The 14,156-nt window shown below is 43.0% G+C and overlaps 1 protein-coding gene across 11 annotated transcripts in view; it reads left to right on the top strand.

The window, feature by feature from the left end:
• KCNH1 (potassium voltage-gated channel subfamily H member 1) overlaps positions 1–14,156 on the top strand; it is a 347,125-nt gene that overhangs the window by 55,236 nt on the left and 277,733 nt on the right. The gene's annotated exons all lie outside the window — the stretch shown is intronic.

Raw genomic sequence — 14,156 nt, 5'->3', positions numbered from 1 at the left:
CGTGTGACTAGATTGTGATTGCTGAATCAGTACATCTGTGTATGGGACTTGTGGTCAGACGGCAAGATTCATAACCCTAAAAATCACAGTCTTCTAGTGCAGTTTGCAGATGAATGACCCACCTAAATGCACTGTAAGTGAAGTACTTCCATCTTTACTGCGGTAGATGTAAGAAGGTCTCATTTTGCCCCAAATTACCAAGACCTTGTTTATGGAGAAATTATACTAGACCTAGTTTACATATCTTTTGCATATGGTGAAGAGGAGAAGGAATGTGGGAACCCAGTGGAAAAGGTGCCCAGAGGGCTAACCATGGGGAAAGGTGGCTACATAATAATTGCATATCCTCATACAGCTGATAATATTCTCTCTATACTAGCTATGCACCATCTGTACTCTTTAGACATAGGGTTCAGGCTTGGTGGAAGGGAGGGAATCCAGGAACAAACGTGCTATGCAGGAAGTCCCCCTGGACAATGAATCAATAAGTGCTGTCCATAAAATGTCCTGTAAACTAAGCATAATATTAGGATCTACACTTGTATGATCACCAGAGAGGTCATATAACAATATTAATACTAACCAGTATTTTTCACTTATATGTTGCCTTTCTTCCAAGGATCTCAAAGTTCATTGGATCTCAGAGTGCTCATGTGAGCATAACTGAGGTGGGAAAAGCTATGGGTAGTACAGCAGAGAAGCCTGGGAAATACCTATTGGCTGAGGACTATCAGTGTAGGAAGGGTTGGGAGAACACCTAGGAGGAAGCTGGATCTGAGGATTTGTGGTCTTCCGAAGTCAGATGTCTTTGATCAATATTGTAGCCATCCACTCACTTTATGGAAGCTTTCCCAGGAGCAGAACCACATTACGAGAGACCGTCTGCAAGGTGCTAAGCACCCTTAATGAGATGGCCAGTGACTCTCAGAAGGCACTAAGTATCTAAAAGAATTGGGACCTGATAATATTTTTCTTTTGGGAAGCTAGACAAGTCCAAATGCATGTTCTGGCTGAGTTTTTGTGATTGCAAAGTAATGATAGTAAAAATCACTGTTATTGCTAACTCTGTCGGTGTTTCGTTAAAAGCCCCTTATTTTGAGGGTTTTATGAACTGGCTGTAAAAAATTTGTTCTGGGGTAAAATTCAGCATATAAATTCTGGGGTAATTTAGGAATACTTGTCAAAAGGCTATTTAGGAATACACTTCAGCTCCTAAAGGCTGCTGAAGATTGTAAAAAGTCTAAAAAAATGCAAACGGGAACTGGTGTTATATAGGTCATCATTATCAGCTTTGAAGAACAAGGATGGAGAATCAGTAACCCATCAAACAAAGATGTAGGCAATCTGCAGGGATTTCTATACCCAGCTGTTTGCATCCCGTATAGATGTCCCAATGCCGTCACTTCAACAAACCAATGAACACATACTCCCAGTTCTCATCAGCGAAGTCGTCATGAAGTTTGTAGCGGGGTGGTTACCCTGCTCCTGCAATGAAGGGCTTAATACAGCCCTGGGGGAAGGTTGTGGCTGGGAGCTGCTAAACTGGGCTGATTGGGGAAGTGGCTGCAGCTGGGCCACACCCCAATCAGGCTCAGCTGGTCCCTATAAAAGGCTGTGAGCCAGAGGCCCAGGGTCAGTCTCTCTCTAGCTGTAGAGGGAGATGGGCCTGGCTGCAGGGAGCTAGAATCAGGGTACCTGAGTGGCACAGGGCTGGGGAAAGGCAGAGGAGCTGGGGAGCTCCAGCCTGGAAAGCCCCAGGTTGCAGCCTAGCACAAGGCCAATAGGTATTGGGGGTTGCAGAGGGCAGCCCAGGGGTAGGCAAAGGCAGCAAGTCCAAACCCAACCTTGCCAGTGATGAGTGGCTGATACTGCAGTCTGCCCCCAGGGCCTGGGGGCTAGATGATGACTGGCAGTAACCTTATACTGAGGCGAGGTGGGGATAGTGGGTGGGGGTTGCCCAGGGAGGGGTGACCCAGATTGGAGGGGTACTGCTAGGGGGCAGCACCCCAGTTAAAGGGGCACTGGGGTCCAGGGAGGGACACAGGGGCCAGAGGACAGGTGGATCATCGGCCTGCAGAGAGCGCTCTGGAGCTGGAACGAGCTAATTCCCAGAAGTCACCAGCAGGAGGCACTGCAGGGGTGAGTCTGCACGTCTACACAGTCCATCAGATGAAAGAGGGGAAGGCTCCAGGTCAGGATGTAGACAGCAGAAGTGCTTAAGGCGGGAGGTCAGGAACTCTGGAAAGCTCTTGCCCAAAGGTTCAGCTGTTACCTGGAAATCCAGAAGATAACGTCCAGCTGGAAAGAGTCCAATGCCGTCTTGCTGCATAAGAAAGGCGATCAGGAAAATCTAAAGAACTATCGTCCAATCTGCCTGCTTTCGCATGTCTATAAGTTGTTCATCAAAATGATAACAGATCGACTGTCGTGAAACCTGGATGAACAGCAACCTAGAGAGCAGGAAATTACAGCATGATAGACCACATCTTCACTCTAAACCAACTACTAGAGCATTCAAGGGAATACAAGTTCCCTTTGTGCATTGCCTTTGTGGACTACGAGAAGGCATTTGATAGTGTGGAGACTAATGCCGTTCTTGAAGCTCTTTCAGAACAGGGCATCTGTCATAAATCTAAAGGGAAGGGTAACCACCATTCTGTATACAGTACTATAAAATCCTTCCTGGCCAGAGGCACAAAATCCTCTTACCTGTAAAGGGTTAAGAAGCTCAGGTAACCTGGCTGGCACCTGACCAAAAGGCCCAATAAAGGGACAAGATACTTTCAAATCTGGGGGTGGTGGTGCGGGGGAGGCTTTGTTCTGTCTGTCCCGTGTGGCTTTTGGCTGGAGCAAGATCAAAGGCTCAAGCAATCTAACTCCTATAGAGTTAGTAAGTATTTGGCAAGGAAATGCATTAGATTTACTTTTATTTTGGCTTGTGAATGTTCTCTGTGCTGAGAGGAAGGGTATTCCTGGTTTTCTTTTTGTAACTTTAAAATTTTGCCCAGAGGGAAACCCTCTGTGTTTTGAATCTGATTGCCTGTGAGAATATCTTCCATTCTAATCTTACAGAGGTGCTCCTTTCACCTTTTTTCTTTAATTAAAATTCTTCTTTTAAGAACCTGATTGATTTTTCATTGTTTTAAGATCCAAGGGTTTGGGTCTGTGTTCATCTGTACCAATTGGTCAGGATATATTCTCAAGCCTCCTCAGGAAAGGGGGTGTAGGGGCTTGGGGGATATTTGGGGAAGGCAGGGCTCCAAGTGGCCCTCCCTAAATGTTTGTTTAAATCACTTGGTGGTGGCAGCGTTACCTAATCCAAGGTACAAGAAAGAATTTGTGCTTTGGGGAGATTTTAAGCGAAGCTGGTAGAAATAAGCTTAGGGGGTCTTTCATGCAGGTCCCCACGTCTGTACCCTAGAGTTCAAAGTGGGGAGGGAACCCTGCAGCGTCAGTGCAAAATATATCACATTATTAAAGGAAGCGAACTCTGGCTGCCGCACAGATATATTGCTGTTCGATACTCCCCTCCGAATCACCATTGAGAAAGGTATGAAACAAGGAGATACAGTTCACCAAAATTATTCACAGCCTGTCTTGAATTGATCTTTCGACAAACAGATCTGAAAGGCGGGATTAATATCAATGGCGAGCGGCTAAACCATCTCAGGTTTGCAGCTGATACAGTGCGGATAGCTGAAAATACAGTCCAGCTTGAGAGAATGCTTAAAGAACTGAATGCAAAAAGTAGTCGTCGGATTAAAAATGAACCAGTCGAAAACGAAATATGAGATCAGATGTTCTGCCAAGAAACCAAATAACTCTTGGAGGAGAGCAGATCCAGGAGGTTGACAAATATGTTGATTTGGGCCAGGAAGTCAACATGCACTACGATCAGAAAGGCAAACTGTTGCGCAGAAAAAAAGCTGGATGGTGCACATTCAACAACGTCAGGGATATCCTTCAAGGAAAGATAGGCAAAACAACTTGTGCCAATCTTTTTAACTCGACTGTGCTTCCAGCAATGCTATATGGCAGCGAAACATGGTCGCTGATGAAGACTGAAGAACATCAACTGTCTGTCACACAGAGGGCGATGGAACAAACATTTTTGGGCATTTCGCTCTGCAGTCACATCCCCAGTGAAATAATTAGGCAGCAGTCTGGAGTGTGAGATGTTGTTGTTGTTGAAAGCAGGCTCAGCAAAATGAAGTGGGCGGGACATGTGGCCCGACTCAGTGACAACAGATGGACTGCAGCTATATCTGAGTGGTATCCGCGAGAACTGAAACTGCCATGCAGTCGGCCTCCAAAGAGGTGGGATGATTTCCTAACAAGGAGATATGGCGAAGGATGGCCAGAACGAGAGAAAATTGGAAGTTGTGTTGTGATCGGCTCAGTCTTAACTGATGAAGGACCAACAGTCTACGCAGTCTATGCTACTTCAAAAGGGCTTGTCATTTTCCATGAGGTTCCACACATGAACCTCACTCATTCATCTGAATCTCCTAAAGTAAAGAGTTCAATAGGCTGGCAGGTGTTTTTAATACTTATCCTATATAAACCATGCTTATTAGCTCTCCTTCAGTGATTTGTATCTGTAGATCTCAAGGTGAATTATAAGGGAAGGTACATCTCTTTATTCCCATTTTACAGGATGTGGAACTGAATCACAGAAGTGAAGTGATTTTGCTCAAGATTACCTAGCTTGTCAGAGGTAGAACTGAGATGAAAACCCAGCACGCCTGACTCCAAGGCCAGTGCCTTATCAATTAGACCATGCTGCTTTTGCTGTGTGGGAGCTTCAGAAGGTCACTTTGTCTGTAATTGGTTTTGTGTCCCTTTCACTCACACGCAGGACCTGAGATTGCCCAAATATATTTGTGTCTACTTCTACTGGAATTCATTTCATTTAGAAAGACAATTCTGTAAGTAAAATGATTGAAATTCTGCACAATAATTTCCTTGATCCTGTTAAACTCCACAATATCATTGACAAAAAAGGAGGGAGAAATCTTAAGTGTCTTTCAGCAGCTAGGGCCCATGCTGAGTGCACAGCTGTATTATGTGGGGAAAAAACCCAACACTGCTGCCATTAGTCACTGATATCTACAGTAGTGCACGATCCCAATACTGTGCTCTCAGTCTTAAAAATATATCCAACTCCTGGAGACCAATTCTGCCCTCAAGGATGCAATTCTTCTTCTTATCATTTGGAATCGTACCCATGTAAGAGTCTGAGCCAACTCCCACTGAAATCATTTACAAATTGCTTTTTGGCCAATAGGATCCTGAAATGTTTAAGACTGATGATAAACTATGCATGAGCTACTGCTAGAGTGGACAGAAGCAGCTGCATAACTGCACATAGCAATGCTGCAAACAGTTTAGGGAACTGAAGGACACTATTTATTTAGTTGATCCTGTAAATAATTTAAGGAGGCAGAGTGTCAGGCAAGGATTTGAAAGAGGATCAAATGGCATCATGAAAAGGTCAGGCATTAGGTGGGTTATGGTCAATGCAGATGGGTGAGTATAGAACTTACAACCACCTTTTCCAAAAGCATATACCTTTGCCATCTGAACTCAAGGAGAAAGTAGTAGTAGTGTAAGGGTTTGTATCCTCTTGGTAGGGCTCTAGCCACTCGAGGGAGAGACAGTTGCAAACATCCTGCAGTGGGTTCATGAGCTTTGCCTGCACGAGAACATCCATTGTCAGCAACAGGTGAAGCTGCACTGGTGATAACAGTTGAGAGGGCCTTCCGGATGTGGTGTTGAAAATGGGTTAGCCCAATATACCCGAGCACTTCAACCAGCCATATGGGCTGGTTGTCTGTACCAAGGAAATTGCCACAATTGCTGACAACAGATACAAAATGTCTCGATGCAGATAAGACTTGATGTAGCTAAATATGTCATTGCTTAATGGTTTCTGTGGGAGGTGTGGGTACTCAGCACCTCTGAGAACTTACTCCAACCTGAATCATGATCTCTATGAAAAATACGTGAACTCCTGGCCAATATCTGCACTATAACTTAACATGAGCCTGAAATGCACATGTGTGTGGCTGTGACAGTGCAGACTAAAGAGCTTGTGTATTCTGTCTTTGAGTCTTCTCTGCACTCAGTTAATCAATGAAAAACTGATTTCAGTAGTAGTTCTATATGGCTGTTACTGCTGGAAAAGTCTTCACCTGGTGGTAGCTTGGGTATGGCAGAATTTTGGGCAACTTTCCTCCCCACCTGTGCCTTCTTTACACACTTCTAAAGAACTTCAAGACATATCATCAATCATTCTTTCCTTCACTTCAAATGTTTGTCTTTTTCCAGTGCATGCTAGAACTTAGAAACACCAGGCTAGTTTCTGATCTCATTTAGTAATAATGATAATGCCTAGCTGTCATATAGCACTTTTCACTGATGCATCTAAAAGCAGTTTACAAAGGAGATAAGCATCATCCCCATTTTACAGATAGGGAAACTGAGGTACAGAGGGTAAAAGCCTGTTCAATATCACCCAGCAGGCCAGTGGCAGAGCCAGGAACAGAACTCAGGTATCCTGAATCCTAGCTGAGTGTTCTGTCCACTATGGATCACTGCCCCATGATGTCAATTCACAGTTGCTCCAGTGAACTCAATGAGTGGCTAATGTGTTCAATATGACTTTGCACTGGTGCAGATGGCAGGTTCATTTCTACTAATAAGGGGCAGGAACTTATTTTACATGTGTGGAATGAATTCCTTTAATTGCCACTTGGCTATTGCACTCATTGTTTTAAAATGATCATTGGGTCTGATTCTGATCTCATTTACATCATTGTATATTGGGAGTAACTGTTCTGAAGCCAAAAGCGTTAGACCAGAGTAAAAGCTGGGTATGTGTAATCAGAAACAGGACCATTTTTCTTTACTTACAGAGTGTTTGGTTTGGTCTAGCTTGGTAGCCTTCTTGTTTTATAAAAGTCTCAGTACTGTTTTGGACATGAGACAATGTATTTGCAAGCCTTATGCGAGAGCTTTTCTACCTCTCTGAACAAACTTCAGTCGGTTTAGAGTATTAAATTCACGTTAAAAAATCATCCTTTTTTTCTCTACTGACTCTGTGATATTTGCTCTAGAAGTCTCTGTATTTATTGGAGTATTATCGTTTAAGTTAACTTAGCTCAAGATAGGTGCTTGATTGCAAAAGACCTTTGTTTATTCACAGAGCAGGTAAAGTGTGGGAAGTGTCAGTGTAAGCTTCTACCCTCAGTATGACCTGAGGGGATAATTCTGTCTTCATGCCGATTCTGTTCTTGGCCTCTCTGCTGAGAGTACTAGTTTGTGCTATGATGGTGGTGGTATGATGTAGACACTCATTCATCATGCACTAAGTTGAGACCACTGATTCATTTCATGTGGGCCACTGAACAGCTGCCAGATAGTAACAAGTTTAGCTCTCTCTGGCCATGGCAAGCATAAGTTTTAATATGGAAAACTCCGAAATGCATTGTATTGTAAATGCTAAGATGTGCTATGCTTTTGAAAGAGACACAATGAAGTTGCAATGGAATATAAACTAATCAATACCCTTTTACGATTTAACCACCACACAGCTGACTTATGAACCATTGTCCCTGGACACTGGGCACTGTAAGTGTTCTCAGTATTGATGGTGCTGGCTGATTCTGTACCTTTGCCATGAAGTTCTGTGTTCACAAGATTGTTACAATTAAAAATGCAATAGGTATAAGCTATAAAAGTACTTAACTTTATAGTGGCTCTTGGCAGCACTGCTTAATAAAGGATATACCAGCATTTCCATTGGCAACCCTCATTTTCAGGGATTTATAACTCATTAATATCTACTTCAAGTAGAAACTTAGAACGTGGGCTCTTCGCCCACCAGGTTTGTGTTTCTGTGTGTGAAAGTGAATGAATGCAAAAAGGAGATTTGGCTGCAAATTATTTGATTGATTTTTTTTTCAATCATAAAAGGCCTTGAAACAAATTACAGTGGCAACTTGTTGATTAACTTTGAGTACTGATTGTTGACACAATCCCCATTTCTGTAACTAGTCTGAAGTGAAATATTTGTATTTTGTGATATGTTAAAAATATTAATACAGCCTGGCAAAACTTTGATGAAAATTGTCACGTCTCCACTCTAAATAATATTCTATGACTTTAAAGAGCTATGAAAACATCAGGCACTGTTACCAAAAATAATAATAAACAGATAATACTATGGTAGTAGCAGCTGAACCATAAATAATTGGGGCAATACTTCTATTAATAACTTTCTGAAATAAATAATTCTTTTATTGTGCTATAAACACAAAATGGAAAAAAAACCCTCCTAAAATAGGTCTGTTTTACTTATTTAGGTGTGTAGTTCTGACAGTAATGAGGTATTTGCTTATTACATGTATTGGACTGCAACCAACATCAGTTGCTTACATTTTCTCCATAGTTCCTTTTAAATTCATCTTCTTTCTCTCCCACCCCTCCCACTGCCCCGCAGGAGCAGAAATGCATAGCTACTAAGCTGGAATAGAATTGGTACACATAGGCTGGTAACCACCACAGGTCTTGGGGCACATCTCCCAGGTGGGTGCTCCAAAGGGATTGTGCTTCAGGGTGGCACAATCCTTTCCAGAGCTCAGAGATGTGCAGGGAGAGCATCACCATACACCATCCTTTAAACTGGTGCAGCACATGCCTCACTCTGTGCTTGGCTAGCTTTGCTGGCTGGTGCAGAGGGTGTGGGGACAAGGCCCTGCTCTTCTATGCCCCTTTGGGGTGATTTACGTTCTTGGTGGCATTACGAAGGAGCAGCTGGGCTGTGCGTCACCCCTCATGTGAGGGGCTCAAGGCGGGGAAACAGCTCTTCCCGGTTTTCCATACACCTATATAGCAGCCAGGCAAAATCTAGCCCTTCAGTCGTAATCTTCTTGAGTCTTTCTCTGTGGTTTTTTTGTGCAGTGCTGGGCATGCGGCTGGTGCTTAATGACAAAAGCAACCCTGTGATGCATTTAGAATGCTCAGTTTCATTAAAGGGTTTATTCCTCCTCCAATTATTTAAAAAAAGAGTTTGGTGCCTGTGAAAGATCCCAGGTTGGCAGCTCCAGAGACAGAAGTCATGTTGTTTATCTACAAAGCAGGTAGAGCACTGGCAAAGACAGTGTAAGCTGACCTACTGCTCTGCCTCCCTCTCCATGAGTGAGAGGGTAGTTCAGTCTCTGTGGCTTTGGATTGCCTTCTGAGAATGGCAAGAAAGCCCCAGATGTGCTGATGGTGTTTGCAACATGCACATATCCCTGTGAGGAACTCAGCTAAAGCTGAGACTACCTCCTCATTTAAACAGGTCAAGTAGCCACCAGTTGTTACCTATATTTGGTCCTTATCAACCTGGACCAGATTTGAACTGGAGATGTAGAGGTGAAATATCCCTTACTAAGCCCTGAGCCTTTCAGTTCAGTGCAGAATAGCATGATCTACAAAACAAAAAGGAAGATAGACTTACGTCCCCTTATTTTCTATGCTGCAGTCATTGGGCCTCTAATACATAATTAGAGAGTAATTATGTTGATAGTTGATAATATTTAAGAAAACTGAAACAGTCAAGTTGAGTATCTTCATAATGACTTGAGCCCCAAGGTCTGATTCTCCTTATACTTACTTCAGTTGTGCATCAATGTAACTTCACTGACTTTACTGAAGTTACTCCTGATATACATAAGAGTAACTGGGACCAGAATTTGGCCCTTAGTTTCTAGGCCAGACACACATAGATCTTACCTTTCTTTGTTTCTATCATACATAAACCTGTGTGAATACATAAGTAAGCTTCCAGACAGTGTGTTTCTAATTTACATAAAGCAAGATTTTCAAAAGCCCTTAGCATTAATTAAGAGTTGGGAGTTTTACCATTGAGTTTAAGGGTCTCAGGATTAGGCCAATGCTGAGTGCATTTGAAAATTTCACCTGTAGAACCTAAATTTTAAAATATTGTTTACTCACACTAAGGGCAAGTTATTTTTCCTTTCCAGGGTTTTTCACTGTCGAGATTCATGTGTATGTTTCCAGATTTAAAAGGTGGTTGTCAGGATGGTTGTCAGAATGTCTGCCTGTGGCTATATTAAAGTAACAATGTTGGTAGAGATTAACTTAGATGTATGCCAAAAATGACAAGCCTAGTCTACAAAGACCTTTTGATGGCATAAGTAGTATGACCCCAAGAGCACCTCAGTGCCAGATGGCCAGGAACTACCTGGCATATACCAGTGAGATTCAGCTGGTCTAACCAGGCCAGTGTACCCCATCTCACTACTGTCACAATTTCCATGACCCATTTTAGATACAGATTATCATATGCGAACTGGTGACAATGGTGATTAATATCATTGTGAAATGTATGTATTAACACTAGATGAGGAATTACGGTTACTCATTAATATTTTGCTTTAAAGTCTCTGACCAAAAGGAGAGAATCAGTTTTTCTCCCAGACAGGAAGGAAGACAGCTACCTACCCATCTTGTATATAAATTAAGATTAGTAGAATTAGAACAATGGAAGCCCAATTTACATATGAATCAGCAGGAGGATGGGAAGCCCACAGGAAGGGAAGAACAGCATGAGATCATCCTGAGTTTGGGGACAAAAATGTGAGTTTAGGAAGATATAAGGAGAAGAGAAGATGCCATCTTGGTATCCATCACTGGACAGACACAAGGGGCCAGAGTTCTGACAAGATGAGAAAGATGGGCCCTTCAACCAAGAGTATTGACGTCTCAGGGAACTGAACATAGGTGAGAAACCTGCTTAGGCAAAGATCTTTCACCTAGAAAGAAAAAGGAAACCCAGCACCTTGTTCTTCTGTGGGAGGTCCTGACTGAGAGTGAGTCAGCCATGGCTGGAAATAAAAAGATTGGTAAGAAATCGATCTTGAACCAAGGCTGTAGCTTGTTGAGTTTAAATTTTAGACTTGTAGATGTGCATTTTCACTTTAATTTGCTTGTAACCATTTCTGCTTGTATCTCTTTTATTTGGTAACACTTAATCCATGCTCGTTTGTTAATAAACTTGTTATAGTTTTACTATAAATCAATTCAATGCTGTGTTTGAAGGGATGGGTGTGTTTACCCCAGTTAAATGAATAAGCTGTGATGTGTTGACTCTTCAGCAGAGCAGCAAACGATATAGTCTGTGAAAGCACAGTGATGGGGCTGTACATTGCAGAGAAGCATCTCTGAGGAGCTTGTGGGCTGGATTTCACCTGCTAGGCTGGGAGATCCTTGAGGAGTCTGCTGGTGAGGAAGATGGGCTGGTGTGGTGGGAAAGTGAGACACAAACTAGTCACCAGCAAAACTCTTTCTTGCTTAGGCAGAAGTCACACATTGGTTCACAGCTCTGGGTATCCCCAGCAGTGTGTTACAAGAAAAAGTTGAAGTTTTGCCTTGCATTTAAGAGGTGGTGTAAATGTTCTAGCAGTGGCTGGGACCATTAAGTACTAAAACTAAAATCTACTTAACTAACCTGCAGAATGTCACTCTGAGATATACCTGCTATTGTCAGAGATGGGAAGTGCATGCTGACCAATTATTGCAATGGATGAGTAGTCTGGATGAGTCCTCCTGCCCATCAGACTGCATTTCAGACTTGGGACTATATCTGACCATTGATCCTTGTGCAGAACTCCCATTGAAGCCAATAGTTGGATTCACCCACAGTGGTTCAAAGGGGTACACACATTGCTGTGCTCCAAAGGGAAGGGCAGGAGGTATTTGCAATGCTGCCTTTGGGGCAGGGCTTTTGTCAGGGGAGCACACCTCATAGTTTGTGGCTGGAGCTCCATATGAGGCCTGCTGGCAAAGCTGTCCAGTTCATCCATGGGCACCTGCCCAAGCCGCTGCCCCAGCCAATACCACATACTTTTGGGGGTATGGCAGTGGTAGGCTGCAGCCTCCTGATAGAGAAGGGATTATTGCCACCTTGCATCACCTCAAGCTTCTCCAACCATCCAAGGGCAGATTTCCTGTTGCATGGAGTCCTGGGTGAATAAGGTCCAGGGCTGGCAGGATATGGCTCCAGGGATGCTTTGTGATAGCCAGGACCAAATCCTAGCCTGGAGTGTTCTAAAAGGATTCTAATTACAGCCTCACATGCTGACCCTCTTTTGTGGCTGTGTATGGAAGGGAAGGGGGGTCTGGATGTATGGGGTGAGGCTTGGCAGGGGTGACTGGGTATGGGAGGTCCAGATGCACAAGGGTTGGGTGAGCAGCTCCCCATACAGTGACCACTCCCACCTCAGCTGAGGAGCAATGGGGACAGGAAGCAGGGGAGGATGCTGAGCTTCCTGCAGCTGGGGGAGGTTTCTGGGGATGGGTTTGACACAGCTCTAGCCACTCCTTGCAGGGGAAGAGGAAGTCCCATCCTCTCCTGCCTCCAACCCAGCTGGAACTGGCATCTGATCCCAGATCAGGGTAGGAGCCACTTGCTGAGGTGTCCCCAGCCCTGCGGTGATTTATCTCTCTGCTGGCTGCTCCAGCAATGTACCTGCACTACTAGGGAGTGGTGAGTGACTGCTCTTGCAGCTTCCCTTTGCTTCCCTGTCAGAAAGTCATTTTTCTGTGGGGAAGCAAAGAAATCTGCAGGGAACATGAATTCTGTGCACATGTAGTAGTACAGAATTCCCCCAGGAGTAATCTATCTATGGCTCTGATCAGCCCAACACTGTGGCATTTAATTTCAGAAAGGGGAACTATGCAAAAATGTGGAGGTTAGTTAAGCAGAAATTAAAAGCTACAGTGACTAGAGTGAAATCCCTGCAAGCTGCATGGATACTTTTCAAAGACACCATAATAGAGGCCCAACTTAAATGTATACCCCAAATTAAAAAACACAGTAAAAGAACTAAAAAACCTACCGTGGCTTAACAACCACGTAAAAGAAGTGGTGAAAGATAAAAAGGCATCTTTTAAAAAGTGAAAGTCAAATCCTAGTGAGGTAAATAGAAAGGAGTGCAAACACTGCCAAATTAAGTGTAAAAATGTAATAAGAAATGCCAAAAAGGAGTTTGAAGAACAGCTAGCCAAAAACTCAAAAGGTAATAACAAAATGTTTTTTAAGTACATCAGAAGCAGGAAGCCTGCTAAACAACCAGTGGGACCCCTGGATGATTGAGATAGAAAAGGAGCACTTAAAGACAATAAAGTCATAGTGGAGAAACTAAATGAATTCTTTGCTTCAGTCTTCACGGCTGAGGATGTTAGGGAGATTTTCAAATCTGAGCCGTTCTTTGTAGGTGACAAATCTGAGGAATTGTCATAGATTGAAGTATCACTAGAGAAGGTTTTGGAATTAATTGATAAACTCAACAGTAACAAGTCACTAGGACCAGATGGCATTCACCCAAGAGTTCTGAAAGAACTCAAATGTGAAATTGCGGAACTATTAACTATGGTTTGGAACCTGACCTTTAAATCAGCGTCTGTACCCAATGACTGGAAGATAGCTAATGTAACGCCAATATTTAAAAAGGGCTCTAGAGGTGATCCTGGCAATTACAGACAGGCAGTCTAATGTCAGTACTAGGCAAATTAGTTGAAACAATAGTAAAGAATAAAATTGTCAGACACATAGAAGAACATAAATTGTTGGGCAAAAGTCAACATGGTTTCTGTAAGGGTAAATCATGTCTTACTAATCTATTAGTTCTTTGAAGGGGTCAACAAACATGTGGACATAGTGTACTTAGATTTCCAGAAAGCCTTTGACAAGATCCCTCACCAAAGGCTCTTCTGTAAATTAAGTTGTCATGGGATAAGAGGGAAAATCCTTTCATGGACTGAGAACTGGTTAAAAGACAGGGAACAAAGGGTAGGAATAAATGGTAGATTTTCAGAATGGAGAGGGGTAACTAGTGGTGTTCCCCAAAGGTCAGTCCTAGGACCAATCCTATTCAACTTATTCATAAATGATCTGGAGAAAGGGGTAAACGGTGAGGTGGCAAAGTTTGCAGCTGATACTAAACTGCTCAAGATAGTTAAGACCAAAGCAGACTGTGAAGAACTTCAAAAAGATCTCACAAAACTAAGTGATTGGGCAACAAAATGGCAAATGAAATTTAATGTGAATAAATGTAAAGTAATGCACATTGGAAAAAATAACCCCA

This window comes from Mauremys reevesii, linkage group 3 (assembly GCF_016161935.1).
Source record: "Mauremys reevesii isolate NIE-2019 linkage group 3, ASM1616193v1, whole genome shotgun sequence".
Classification (NCBI taxonomy): Eukaryota; Metazoa; Chordata; order Testudines; family Geoemydidae; genus Mauremys; species Mauremys reevesii.
Note: the sequence above shows the minus strand (reverse complement) of the source record. Positions and strands in the feature narration are given on the sequence as shown.